Source organism: Ochlerotatus camptorhynchus, unplaced genomic scaffold (genome assembly GCF_037179485.1).
Source record: "Ochlerotatus camptorhynchus isolate MF236.1 unplaced genomic scaffold, CSIRO-AGI_Acam_v1.1 ptg000151l, whole genome shotgun sequence".
Lineage (NCBI taxonomy): Eukaryota > Metazoa > Arthropoda > Insecta > Diptera > Culicidae > Ochlerotatus > Ochlerotatus camptorhynchus.
In genome coordinates this window covers 1,506,681-1,517,973 of record NW_027040641.1, presented here as the reverse complement: position 1 = coordinate 1,517,973, position 11,293 = coordinate 1,506,681, and positions in this window count along the sequence as shown.

Below are 11,293 nucleotides of genomic sequence, written 5' to 3'. Positions count from 1 at the left end.
CAACATGGTTACCGTAAATGTTCAATTTAACCTTCGCGTACTCAACCTTTTCCACCTAAAATCTCGACTTTGGCTTCCATTTTGTAATTTATTTACCGAATTTTGCAAAATAACTTTCAATCAATCGATTTTTTTTCTCTGGCTATTGATTTTATAACGGTTATTCTTGGTTTTGGCTTAGTGTGTTTATGTTTTCTTCATTAAAGTTCGTCATGCTGTTATTTTGTATACATATTTTTTTTTAATGTTGAAAAACTCTGTAACATGTGAATCGCAATATATATTTTTTTTATAATCCTTACCATTGACTCCTGCTAAGATCGATGCTGCTAAAATTTGGACATTAATACTTTGTTTTTTATAAAGTTTAGTAAATTTTAATGACACCTAAAATTTCTATGTGAAAGAATAGTCTAGACCAGGCCAGACCTAGAATATATAACCACAAACAAACAGACATAACTCTCGCAAGTTGTTCATCGAACAAGCATTTAACGGTCAATTTAAAAGTATCATAGTTGGTAGTACCGTCACCTGTGGCGCGCATAGTCAATTCCTTTGCGTTTGAAGTTTGCACACTACCGCCATCTGTTCAGTGTACTACCCACCACAGTGTACTCAACAGATGGCGGTAATGTTTAAGCGATAATGTTTTACAGTGAGAAATATTCAATGTGTTATGTCTGTTTGTCTGTGATATAACATTCATAGAAATAGATCTTAAATAATGAAAAAAAAAAATGATCTCTGTAGAATAGAATCTGATTAGTTTGGCATGCGTTTTATACTTCTTAATGAATAAAGATCTGCAGACCTGAACTTTAGGATTTTTTGGATATCCTGAATGGTATGATTATTCCCATACGTTTACTCACTTCAGTGAACCTATTAAGTAAGTACATATATGCTGGTATATATTTTATATATTATATATGCTGGTATATATTAATACTGGCTGACTTTGTTCAAAACATAAGAACGTTTTAGGTGACCTGAAACATAAAAAAAATATATTTTTACACGTTATCGTGGTTTTTTACTATATTCAATAGGATCTTTTGAGAAAGTACGGGCATAACGTTGGATATGTTCCCGAAAAAGTTAAGGTCCAAGGAGCTAGGCAACCCTAAAAAACGAATATTTTTTTAACTATTCAAAAACAAAGCACAACCATCATAAAAACTAAAACAAAAGAAAGTTTGATCAAATAGAAGCTTTTTTTAATCGGTCCTTAAATGACAAAAAGAGTGCAACATTATTTTTATAGGCACGATTTGCACATCAAAATAACAGCAAATCGAAATCATATTTTGTTATTTGTGGAAACGGAATCTCCTTGCCTGCTGTTTTTACATATTTAAATGAACATTACATTTTAATAAGTTTCACATTACTTTATATCGCTGTAGTTTTGATATTATTGGTTTAGCTGAACATCATACTGAATAATCGTATTATTATCAGCAGGCAAAGAATAAGTTTTCAATTTGTTCTCACCAACAGCAGAAATAATTTTCGATTTGATGTCATATAGAATTTTGTTGTTGCTGTCGATTATAATATTTTAACTGTTAAAAAGACAGCATTTTGAGAGCAAACAATCTTCCAATGACATCAAATTGATAACAACTTCTGCTTTTGGTGAGAGCAAATTGAAAACATAATAAGATATTTATTTTACATAACGATAACGAAACGAGTATTCAATTCGGTGTTCAGCTATGGTAATATAATCAAAACTCGAATTGCATATGATGAAAGTGTAATGAACTATATTTTGATACATAAATACAGTAGCCAAGTGTAGCAGTAGGTTAACTTTTCAATAATAACATATTTCTAAGTACAGCAAAATGAAAACAACATTATTGTCATTTGCCAATTGCAAAATAAAACCAAATTAAGATTCTAATTTGCTAAAGACGTCACAATATGATCCTGATTTCCTCGGATTTGCTATCATTAAGATGTTGAAGTTTTCTCGATTATGGCTCGTGTCCTCAAATTCAGGATGGCAGCCAAATCTTGAACCAGATTTGGTGAACTTCGTATTCGCACGCTATGCTATTTCACCTATTCTCGTTTCACCAAAATAGAAACAGCTGCAGTAAATAGGCACTAATAATTTATTTCTTATTTTACCTTTCAACAGGAAAGTTTCCTGCATCTCGAGGACATCTGGAAATAATAGCAAAGGATGGAAAAGAACACACAGGATTATTGGAATCCGATCTGGAACAACTTGATAAAATGAGCGTTAGAACATTTCACAAATTAATCGATCCTCGGGTATCATCGTGGCTAAAGAAATATCCAGGTACCAATGGTACAGTAGCTTACATTACTTTAATGGATGCAGTATTTAAATCATATGAAAATGATTCTCTAACGCCATTAGAAAGAATCGAGGAAATATGGTACGCCACATTTTTTATCAGAGTTTGGCATCATTGGATTAAAGGAAATAAAAAGCTAAGGTTGAACGAAAACTTCATAACAGATAACGCAGAGCTTGGAATTGAGATTAATGCACATTCATTGATAAACTATTTGTATTTCTGTAGAGAATTGAATCAACCTGAATTATTCTTACCAACGCTTTTGAACTCGCAGCATAATGAAAGATCGTTTGCAAACGCAAGATCCATGACTGGTGTCCAAAACACGGTGATTAATTTTGATATTTTGGAATATTTGAGCAAGGCAACGCGATTCGAATTCTTGGATGAACTGAGGATTATGTTAGAAGGCAAATTTTCTTTTGCAAGAGGGAGTTTCAAACACGTAAAATTCAATGACTTCAGTTTTCCTTCGAACGATGAAATAGCACGAGCTGTCGAGAAAGGCAGAATAAGAGCTAAAGAACTTTTGGATTACACAGGACTGGAATGGGAAGAGATGGATTTCGAATGCGTGATTTCGGCTTCAAATCGTAATGATATTTTGCCAATAAATGAAGTCAACGTGGCTGCATTCGACGAGCACATGGAACTTGGAATTGATGAAATAAGGGACACCACTGGAAGTGAAGATCTCGGTGAAGACCTAATCTTCGAAGCAAATACACTATTTAACCAGATAGGATCAGACTTCAACAAAATATGTAAATACACACCAGGTAATAAAAACGCTGAAATGACATTATTTAACATTATTAGTTTTTTTTTATTCAGGTGAACAGAAAACACCACGCGGATTCTTCAAAATACTGACTTCTACAGGAGAAGTTATGTTGGCTCGTAAGGGAACCGTAGTGTGGCTACTTTTTACGAAGCATGCAAAGATAAGCAACGATAGACTAATGAGATTTCGTGATACCGGTGATTTGAAACGACCTCTGATCTCAGATGACAACCAAAAGTTTGCGTACATTACCGTTGGTGATTGGTTTATATTTAAAGAAAATCAAAAAATTCTTGCTGCTCAGGTGCTAGGATTTGCATACTTAGATGGAAAATTCAAAAGAGAAAGGGAGTGCAGCCTTAAATCTGTTCCAATTGAAGTTCCAGCTCACGTACGCAATCCTAAAGGAATAGGTATTGTTTGTAACAAGTTTAACATTCTTTCTAATAATAAGTTAAGCATTGAATCAGACTGGTCAAAGATAGATATTAGTAGATATGTGTCTCATATGGGTCATTCCGCGCCAAGTGGTCACAAAAAATTGCAAAAGTGAAATTGACCTCTTCCGATTTGGACCAAATTTGGAGGGAATGTTCATTTAAGTTCGAATTCTAAAATTCCAAAGTTGTATGCTGATCGTAGCACCCCTCGATCAAGGGGTGCATTTTTCATTTTTCATTATTTTTAGAAACCACTACTTTCTTTTGTTCATATCTCCGGAACAAATAAAGCTACAAATTGCATTAGGTATTGTTTTAATAAGGAAATTAGACAAATAATGTAAATCTGTAACTTTTGTTTCTGTACAGTGTTGCCAAATATTTTTTATTTTTGTTTGAAAACTTTAAATGCATTTTTCTCATAATACATGTCGTTTAATTTTCATTTTAATGACACCATCGTGTTCTTCATCCTTTTTTACATAAGAAACACTTAACGACAAAAAGTAATTTGCGTAGTTCCTGAGATATTGCATTTTGAATGAACGAAAGTCATAAATTATGAGGGTTATTTTTATAACGTTTCCTCGTAATAAGATTCATTCTCATGACTTACTTTGTTAAATAATACTTGATGGAAACAAAATAGGTATGATAAGACCAATAATAGTTTTTATGCAGTGTTGACAAATTTAAATATTATTTAGTGGCTGAAAACTTTACACTAGTAATAATCTAAACGAATTGCATTATAAATTAAGACATTCCAATAAAATGTTGTATCGAACACTGATCGATTTGTTTCTTACATTTTATTATAACAATGTAAAACATAAATTACAATTTACTTATTTTTTTTCTCAAGGCTAGCACTTCGTGATGATTTCTTCCCATTATTATTCGAATCCACTTGCTTTGCACGTTTCGTTGCCACAACTCTAAAAGCTGAACCAGTTGTGGCACCTGGAACAGTTTTCATAATAATGGTATCAATACCAGAAGGAGCTGCTGCATTTATTTAACGAATACTGGGAATAGATGCAGCTGATGCAAAACGGTGGAACAGTATTTGTTTTTCTTCGGAACAGATCTCAGATGACACAAATCTAACGTTTGTATTGCAATTCTTCATTGCCCAGTCATAGAGCTCCTTTGGCGTGTGAATAGTGGCTCCTTGTAAACTAGCTCGCGTTTCCAATCTCTTCAAACTTCATCCCAATCCGTCGCTTGGTCCTTTGCCATGTGCCGTAACAAAGTAGTGCCACTGAGTGGGCACCCCAAATTTGCTTTCGTGGAAAACCAGGGTACCGCACCATCGGAGAAGAACGAGATTTTGGACAACTGTGATACCTAGGATTTGAGATACTATTTGAAATGGCGCTGGAAAGCATGAAATGTTGTTGTGCTGTGGTCTAGAGTATCGGACATTATGACGCAGTTCAATGGTACAACTTTATTCTGGTGTACAGTGTAGGCATCAAAAGTGTGAACGGTTGCCAGCAAATTATTACAATGAATTCCCTGTACACTTTAAAAAACAAAAGAATAGTTTTCAGAAAAATCTGCCACTACAACGACTTCACCTTCACGTAAGCTATGACAAGTGAATTTGAAAAACTCGGATTGTTTCGCTACAATATAGACGTGCTTTCGTACGGCTGGGATTGAAATGAATAATTCAAGATGAATTTTATCTGCAGATGGCTGGTCATTATCCATGTTTTTTTTAACCGCCAGATGACATTGCACGCATACTTTCCGACCTTCGATAATTTTTGGCAAAGTTCTTATTGTACTCGTCATGAAACCGTGCAGAAATTGGTTTCAAACTCTTGCGACGAATAACTGTATGCAGATTCAATGGGTTGCAGCACTGCCGTTGCATTGTCGCATACAGGTCTCCATATTGCTTAGCATGGTCATCACAAACACTTTTCAGTTCCGTAACACCAGGACGAAGATTGTAATTGTGTTCCACTGTTCGGGACCTAACACCACTGCGACCAGTAATTTGATCTATTGTAGTATTTCCCATGTCCTTAGTTTAGTGCATGTCGCATTACTCCGTCACTATTGAGAAATTATGAAGTATTTGATTTTTTTTACAGTTGTCATTCTTGCATTTATCTCAAGGATCCGACTCTAATTGAAAGGTCCCGCTATTTATACCCTTCGGAGTGTTGAAACACCCTCCAAAGGCACGCCCCTTTGTCAGTCAAAATTGGATTCCTTAGCAACAAAATTAAGGAATGACACCGATATTGACCATGCATCAGAACCCTAGTCTTAAGCACTTCAAATTATGGAACAACGAATATAAGATTAGGAATCACATAGATGAAGACTAATTAACCCCCTTTTTCTTTGTTTTTCAAGATAATCCTCGGTGGACAAAGTCGAGTCTTATCACTATCAACAAGGCATAAAAAATAACAAGGACTAAGATGTGTTCCTTTGATTAGGGTAGGATGGTGCAAAACGCACCGTTTAAGCAAAATCGTCAATGGCTGGCGAATGGAAGCTAAAATCAAGAAGAAAGTAATGGCGTTTGGTTGATTACCATGTTTTCTACAAAGATCAAGTGATTTAGAACTACAAAAGGATGATTTTCCATGACTTTCAAGGTATTTTTTAAATTGCTTCCAAAATGATATCGGGGCAAAACGCCTGATTCATGATGCAATATGCACCACAACATTGGGACAAGACGCACGACAACAATGGCCAAAACGCACCACAACATTGGGGTAAAATGCACCCCATGGTAAACAAACCATAACCCCTGCAAGTAGATAATGCAAAGGGATGCGGTATTTCAAATGATTATTTCTTTATGTTACATCAGAAATAAGGTCTCAAAATCTCAATAGAATGTTAAACTGTGATTCATCAAGTAAAATATCTAAAAAATATACGAAACGTAATTTTTTTAATTTTTTTTTTGTGGTACATGATGATAAAAGCTTAATTTACAGTCGATGATTTTAGCAACTGTGTCCTGTTTTGCACAAAATGCAATTTTTTTAAGGAATCAGTAGGTCAATACATGATTTTATGATCAAGAATTATTTGTTAAACCTCCAGTTGAAAACAATCACAAACCGTTACCCGGAAAATGCATCTGAGGAAAAGTTATCGCTGTTTTTCTATAAGTGGGCATTTTACCCCAGGGGTGCATTATGGGCTGTTCTCCCTTACTGAAAAATCCTGTTCCCCTAGTTTGAAGTAGTCAGGACTAGGAATCGGTGGTAGATCTTACATCCCTTATCGTACCACGAAAAGGTGATCCACAAACGTTACGGGGGGTAATTGTGTTTCTTGTGTGTTTTAGGGTGTCGGAAGGTGTTTATGGGTGTTTCTGCATGTCGACCTAGCTGTCAAAACGTTTATTGAAAATTAATGCTTACTGGCTAGCATTACATCCACTTTTGTTTATAATCAGAATTCTTTTTTTTTTGCTCTCCAAAAATTTACCAATTTAATCATCCACTTTTGTTTATAATCAGAATTCTTTTTTTTTGCTCTCCAAAAATTTACCAATTTAATCATGCACAGTGAAAGCACGGAATTTCAGAAATAATGCACACGTCTATGCAAGCAACTTACAGGAATTCAAATTCGCATCCCTGATCGTCATCCGCAACACCTATCTAAAAGAATGTGCTGTGTATGTATGTCTGGAGTTCCACTCCGATCTCAAAAAGTACTCCCTCAGCCGTCGCATTCTTTTGTCATGATGCTTGACATCCTGGTTCAAACCAGTAAAGTCTTCTCGAATCCATCCCAACCGAATTCCAGTCGCAATCAAGCCCAGATAACCAAACCGAGCACGCCCCTTGCTAAGCAATCTCTGGATCTAAATTTCGCAAAAAAAACGAACCTATTTGCAAGCGGCAGCTAGTAGGATGGATCTCTCTGATTTGGTATTGTGTATATGAAATCCACGATGAAAGGGCATCAAACACATTAGAAAGAAATATCTGTCTTCAGCTATCGATCAATAATTGATATGATAATTACTATCCGCTTCATTAATATACAGTTACAGATATTCTAGCTCGTTAGAGGTTGAAATTGTCTGTTTTTCAATGTTGAGCTTGATATTGAATCTTCTTTTCTAATTGCGGGGGTGAGGGCTACTTCGGTGTCCCGATCAGTTTTTTTTTTGTGGAATCCTACCGATTTCTGGAGGTCCCTCCTAAAGAAAAAAAAATCAACAAAAACGAAAAAGGGCATCAAATGAATGGCAGTGCTGCCAGAAAAGATTGAAAAATTGGTTCTCATGGTGGTTGAAGGGTGTTTGAGTGTGTTGAAGAGTGTCGAAGAGTGTTTTTGATGTGTTTAACACAAGGTGGCAAAGTGGCTTACCCCCTGAATAGAACACACCATTTTCCACTCGGTATCTGCAAACTTCTAATGTACTAGACAAATGCGCCAGAGATGCTTAAAACATTAACGCCTAATTTATGAAAAAAAAAAATCAAAAATGTCATATTTTATACGTTAATAGATGACATTTTCAAAGACATCTATTTGATCTCGAAATTCTGGATCGTATGCAAAACATGAGCAAATTACAGTTTTGTCCTATATTTCACATTTTTGTCTTGTTTTATGGCTGACCATAAATAGTTATTTTGGCGTTCTTGTACCAAAAAATATAGATTTAGGTCCGTTGTGTACTTACCTTCTGAAAACTTTTAAAATAATAGGTTTGGATATTAATTCAATTGCTTTAGAAAATGCATCAGAAAAATAAAAAAACACTTTTCTTTAATTTGTTTTCCGAAAATGTTACATTGCGTTGAACTTTGTTTTAGATAGTCTATCTCATGTAAAAATGCTGTGGGACACGATGGGGCATCAAACCAAATATTTAGATGCATCAACTTAAAAAAATCACGTTTAAAGTTTTTAGTTGCTAAATAATATTTAAATTTGGCAACACTGTTCTTGGTAATGTAATCGATTTTTTTTTCTTTAAATATTATTTCACACAATAAGTCATGAGAATGAATCCACTTATTAAGAGGAAATGAAAAAAAAATTAAAAAAAAAGTTTTACCCTCATAATTTATGACTTTCGTTCATTCAAAATGCAATATCTCAGGAACTACGCAAATTACTTTTTGTCGTTAAGTGTTTCTTATGTAAAAAAGGATTAAGAACACGATGATGTCCTTGAAATGAAAATTAAACGACATGTATTATGAGAAAACTGCATTTAAAGTTTTCAAACAAAAATAAAAAATATTTGGCAACACTGTACAGAAACAAAAGTTACAGATTTACATTATTTGTCTAATTTCCTTATTGAAACAATACCTAATGCAATTTGTAGCTTTATTTGTTCCGGAGATATGAACAAAAGAAAGTAGTGCTTTCCAAAGAATCACGAAAATTGGAAAATGCACCCCTTGACCGAGGGGTGCTCCGATTAGCATAAAACTTTGGATTTTTAAAATTTGAACTTAAATGAACATTCCCTACAAATTTGGTCCAAATAGGAAGAGGTCAATTTCATGTGCTGTGTACACTTGGCGCGGAATGACCCATATACAAAAGCCAGAATTATTGGAAACTACTAAATCGTTTGAAATAACACAAGAAACACGTGTATATCTTGGAACTTTACTAAAATAGGCATACTTGTAGTCGCGTTTAAAACTAAAAATGGACTGACTTTGCTAGGAAAAATTCAAGACAAAACGTTCAAAAATGACCAAAGAACTGAAAATAAAGCATCACTTAATGTATTTCCCAATCACATGTTTGTTAGCAAATAAAAGAGTAACCCTAAATGAATACTACGAAGAAAAAAACTTGTTAAGTTTATGCAAACTGTTGGTATAGAGTCGACCGAGGCCTAGACAAAACATTTAATGAATTGTTAAAGAACAATGCCATTATCAAAAACTAACTGTGCAGAATTGAGGGAGTGAAAAAAAAGTGTTGCAAGTGGTTTTGATCGATTTTCTTCATCGAATATCTCTTTCGTTATTAACTCAACTACAAACACATTCCTTGATATGTTCGCCATTCTGGATGCCAGATGAGAACCTCCTCCTTGAAAATGGTGTAATAATATCCCTTGCGTAATTAATGGATGGATCCTTATGAGTCGTTTCCTAAAAATGCTGAAAAGTTACTCAGTGTTTTAAAAGCTGATTAAAAGTTATAAGCATTGGCGTAAATAGAGGGGAGCCAGGGAATGCCTAACCCTCCCCAGACCTGTTCGATTATTTTATCATATTACCGGGAGGGGGGCGTGTCCCCCTAACCACAACATTCAATTTACGCCAATGGTTGTTTGCTTATAGGATTTTGCAGATGTTACTCAATACTGAAAAATAGTGATACGTGCTACAATTAAGTTTTAAAAAGGGTAAAAACTACAGGTTTAGGATGGCACATATTTGTTATATTGCTCACAGGTTTTATGCGTTTTTAGTGACAATGTAGATGGAAGTAAACATAAAAACAAGACATTTTAAAAAACAATTTAAAAGCAAACGTTTCCTTCGATCAGAAGGTAATTAAAAACAACTCTCGATTATATTCTTCCTAGAATTTTTCCTCGTCCGACTGCGGATCATACTCGATGAAGTCCTCCAAGTTGTAATGGCCTTCACCATTATCAATCTGTTCTTCAGTCTGTATCTCGGATTCTCCTTGACTTGAGAGGTTTTTCTCTTCCTCTGCTACGCCCTCTGATCGGTCCTCAGCTACGTCTTCCGGCTTCTCATTGTATGTTACTAACTCCCTCTTAGTGTGACCAAAAAAATCGTTTATGGTTGCTGTTCGTTTTGGGCGTTCATGCTCCGCCAGGTGTTGTGAATAATTTGAAATTATCCATCGACAAGACCCGTTCTTGTTTATACGGGTACTTAAGGTGACCATTTTAGGACAAAAGCAGCATTTAACTTTGCTTTGCCGTGGTCCGCATATAGTCACCTCTGGATGTTCCAACTTAATGTTCTTTGAATCCGCCCAACGTATAATTTTTTTTAGCAATCGAAGCGGCCTGGACTGCGGATTCAGAATCCATCCCTGTATACGCTGAAAGGACATTGAACGGAGGCTGCGAGCGATGTTGTGAGCACGACTGTGAGTTGACAGCGATGTCGCTGGAATGACTGGATCCAACGAAATCAGTCGGTTTCACAGAGGGTGTGCTGTCGGGTTTCATAAACCGAGGACAGTTTTTACGATAGAGCTGAAATTTATATAAAGATTTGTTTTTTTTTTGTATTTCAATCAACTTTTATGTATGTGTTTCATAATTTACCTTTATAGTACGTTCAGACTGCAGAGTTATAACATGTTATAGCGCTAGCTTGATGGTGGTTTCTGTGTTGCAATTATTTGACAACCGTTATAACATGTTATAACTGCTCAGTCTGGCCAGCGTTTTAGGAAAATCTTATCGTCTGGCAATTTTCCTGCCGCTTCCTTCAGCAGCTCGATATGTCCTGGGACGATTATAAACTTTTCGGGATTTTTGAACTAGAGGTGGAAGTTTTCGGATGATGCTTCACAAAGAAGTGGTAGCTGTTCCCTGGCAAAATTTTCTAGCGACGTTATTAATCGGTCATCAACAGATTTTAATGCCGAATATCTCGCGTAACCCGCCGCGGTTATCAATTTTTTTTTAGATATTTGGGTATGATTTCGCCGGTGACATCTTCATACGACACCCAGAATGCCTTCGTATCTGAATCATTCATATT